Source organism: Solanum tuberosum, unplaced genomic scaffold (genome assembly GCF_000226075.1).
Source record: "Solanum tuberosum cultivar DM 1-3 516 R44 unplaced genomic scaffold, SolTub_3.0 scf00069, whole genome shotgun sequence".
Lineage (NCBI taxonomy): Eukaryota > Viridiplantae > Streptophyta > Magnoliopsida > Solanales > Solanaceae > Solanum > Solanum tuberosum.
The window spans coordinates 1,374,824-1,379,496 of NW_006238995.1; positions in this window are offsets into that span (position 1 = coordinate 1,374,824).

Below are 4,673 nucleotides of genomic sequence, written 5' to 3' on the forward strand. Positions count from 1 at the left end.
CTCCACTAACCCTATCTTATTCTGATTTGAGCCTGGCCATTCACAGTTCATTCAATAACAAGATATATCACAAATAAGCACAACACATTAAAGTAGTTATACAGAAATATGATTTAGGCATCATTTCAGAGCAATGTACAATTCCACATTCTCAATAACAACTAGATACGACAAATTAATGGTTCTCTCATGGAACCCATACTCAGATTGTTAGTGTATCAGAACGTGACACCCGATCCCAATTAGTGTATCGGAACGTGACACCCGATCCAATATATGTGTCGGAACGTGACATCCGATCCAATGTATGTGTCGGAACATGACACCCGATCCAAGTCAACACAACCACAGTCACAATCACATCCATAAAGAACAATACTCATTATTATACAATCAAGTAATAGGTTCAAGGCATGTAATTAATTATACTTAGTCCTTTCATTATCATTCGAGTCATGTTCTCTTATACCATTCATGTACCCAAACATGGAACCAACAACAACAAGCATACACCACACCAAAACCAGAATCGAACATCCTCTAAACCCATTCCACAGGACAAGGCTTCTTTCTATGAATTCCATCTTATTCAACAATTGATAGAATATAAACAATCATCCCTTTTTCGGTGCACGAAGGCCTACGCATGAATTCTACTATCAATTATCAACATACCACACAGTGAACATGGATTTAAGTCTACTCAATTAAACAAACTTACCCTACCTGGGCGTCAAGCAACTGCACAGGATTATGGCTCCAATCCTGGTTTCTAAACCTCGTGACGGTGGATTTGATAGGAAATTCGCAAGCTATCGACATCCTTACGCTAGAAATCTCTTTCTCCTTCCTTCTCAAGCCTAAAGCAGCCTTTTGAGGGTTTCTGGGCTGATCCTCGCCTCTTGGTAAAAGGAGAAAATAAGGTTTCGTGTCATTTAAGTTCTTCCCCCAACAATCCCGCCCTGGCGCTCCCTGGCCCACTGGAGCGCCGCCGCCCTGGTGGGATGGTGGAGTCCAATTCTCCCGACGTTTTTTCTTTCATAAATAACGATGGTTCGGGTCGTTACACTTATTTTGATATCCGGACAAAATTAACTATTTTAAATACAAGACTTTGAATGTAAATTTGAAATCAAATCAAAAGAAAAGGTAAAGAAAATAAAAAGAATAAATATAATCAATAGAAATAAAGAGAAAAAACGATCAATGAAGGTAAAAAATGATATAAAAGGGTTTAGCTACAAGACATTTTTTTTAAAAAAAAAAGTTATATGTATTAACTTAGTTTGAACAGAAGATAGTTAATATAAGAATTTTTTTTTTTTTTTTTAAAATAATAAAATATTTACATGCGTGTTATACAACGCAGCCAACCAATTTATCTCGTTGAAGGGGCCACCTTGGCACAAAAAGTGCATGAAAATATAGAAAAAATGAGTTTGGAGGGGGGAAGTTTGGAGGGGGGAGGGGGCTAATAGGACCCTAGCTAAGTTAAGTTGTTTACTTATTCCTAAACCCTTAAATTCACTTTAGAGATGTTGCTTTATGATGTACATTTTATCTATTAAAAATAAACACTATTCTCATCTTCTTATGTTTAAAGTAATTAATAGTAACACATCTCACAAATGTGACACCTATAAAATTTTGTATTTAGTGAGATTTAATTCAAATGATATATAAATACGTTATTTTAACGGTGTATATTTTTCTCTCGAAAAGTAAATATTCTTAGTTGTATTTTTGTTTTAAGTAACTATTTTTCTTGCACGTGTATCATTGTATACTTATCAATTATTACAAAAATATATATCTAAAAATAATGGACATTCAATAAAAGTACATTACGAAAAATTCCACTTAAATTTTTTGAATAAATAATTATTATATTAGCCTATAAATAATTTTTGAATTTACTAGGATCTATTCTATATAATACAAATTATTACAATATAAAAATAGTCAAAAGTAAAAAAGAAAACAAATTGTTGTAATTAACTAATGAAAAAAAACAAAAGGGGTATTTTCTTTGAATATATATGATGAATTAGGGGAAAAAATAACTATGTTTCCAATTTAAATTGTTAGCAAAGTTTTGTCACTTACTGCAACATTATATTGAATTTACCATTTCAAAAATGGAAAACATATAAATGAAGGGAGAAAACTAACTAGATTTGGTTTACCACTTCAAAAATGGAAAACATATAAATTAAGGGAGAACATTAACTAGATTTCCAAATCAATTTGGTAGCAAAGTTATCACTTATTGCAACAATATCTGCAACTTACCATTGCAAAATTGGAAGACACATAAATGAAGTGCCTATAAATGTTCCTTACATTTCATTGAATTATATTGCATAGTTGGTATTTCTCTTTACCATTTCTTACTTTAGAAGAAAAAAAATATCATCAAATATGCATAACGCTAACTTTTCTCCATTTTTATGACCTTCTCCTATCCTACTTTTTTGCCCCGTATGCAATGGAATGTTTCATACTTATTCCGGATTCATAAATCATGTACAAATTACTCATCCATTATCATCTGAGCTAAACATCATTCTACATTCTTCTGTATATGCATATGGTACTTTTTTACCGGGAAATCCTCTATCAATTCAACTCGCGGCCCCACGAAATGTTAGACCAGAAAGAAACGATAATATTGTTATCCTGCCAACACCATCTTCAAATCTTAACCACCCAATAATTAATAGGGGCAGAACACTACCAATCGATACACAACAATTGGCACAAAGAAACATGTTGGTACCGATCAGAAGGGGTATAACACCAATAATGGATAGACAACCGATGGAAAGAAGGAACAAGGTTGAAAGTTCAAGGGAGGCTATTGTTGATCGTACCACACCATTGATCAATCAATTGGATGTTCCTATTTCATCAAATGCAGATGAGTTAGTTAACATAGTTGAAGAACAAATTGATTTGGACTTGAAATTGAGGCTTTAATTAGAGAACAAATATGTGGATCTTCTTTGTAAGATGGGTGTCTAAAAAGTTTGTTTTGTTTGAAGTTTTTGTTAAAATTTTATTTCATATATGTTTGTCTGATAGAAGGGTGTCAAAGAGTCTAAGTTTGTTGTTTTGTTTTATTTGATTCTTATTTTGGTTAGATAGGGTGTGTGTTTAAAATTATTTTATGGTTAAAGTCTATTATTCTAATTTTAATCTATTGTATATCGAGTTTTATGGATATTTGTTCAATGATATTGATCATAAATTCATAATACTATGGACTACATTGGGTGACGTCTTTCATTTGTTTCAGATCAATGACTGATTCAGTAGTGATTCAATCCGTCCAAAAATCATAATCTAAAAAATAAGATGAGAGTTCAAATAAATAAATCATATGTAAGAACATTAAAATAGTTTCACATCATTACATCTTAAATTATAACTACATTCACTATAAAATACAGTAAAACTTCACTAAATTAATAATCGGTTAATTAAAACCCTCCCTAAGATAATATTTTCCTCCGATCCTAACTTGGGACAATAGAAAAAACCACATATTTTGATAAGATAATAAGATAATAAGATAATATATTTTCAGAAGACCCTTATATAAATATATGGTCCAATTAATATTATAAATTAATATTTCTTTAAAAATGCAAATATATCTAAGACAATTTTGAGAAATATGATTCTTTGTGTTCTTATTTTTTTACTAAAATTTAATTCTAGTTGAAGCTTATCTCAAACTTTTCTTATTGCATCCAAATGTTTCATTGTTGTCTTTTCGATCTACACCATAAAATTGTGAAGAGTTCTAAATGCGATATGTGTTTCCTTACACGTAACTGGTTCTAAAGGTATTGTATCTTCTTCAACTTTATCATTAACATTATTTTCTGAATAAATAATTATTATATTAGCATATAAATAATTTTTGAATTTAGTAGGATCTATTCTGTATAGTACAAATTATAACAACATAAAAATATTCAAAAGAAAAAAGAAATAAAATTGTTGTAATTAACTAATGAAAAATAATCAGGACGGATATTTTCTTTGAATATAGATGATGAATTAGGGAAAAAAATAACTATGTTTCCAATTTAAATTGTTAGCAAAGTTTTGTCACTTAATGCAACATTATATTGAATTTACCATTGCAAAAATGGAAAACATATAAATTAAGGGAGAAAATTAACTAGATTTCCAAATTAATTTGGTAGCAAAGTTGTCACTTATTGCAACAATATCTGGAACTTATACCATTGCAAATTGGAAGACACATAAATGAAGGGGAGATCCTACAATGAAAAGCCTAAAAATTGCATAATTGGTACTTCTCTCTACCATTTCTTACTTTAGAAGAAAAAATTGTTATTCATATGTCAAATATGCATAATGCTAACTTTTCTCCATTTTTAATACCTTCTCCTATCCTACTTTGTTGAGTTAGTTTTTCTTCAGTTTTAGTTTACTTCAACAAAGACCTATTCTTCAGGGTCGGAACAAGTCAATTTCTATTTCCTATTTTTCTGTCAGTAGTGGAGTTAGTTGAGTCATGTCCTGTATTTTCGTTTTTCTTTAACTTTCATGTATTTCCTATAAAAAGGTATTGGAACCTATGAATAAAGTGAGATTATTCTGGTGCATTTGCTAAGTCTCAAATTTACAGTTCACAT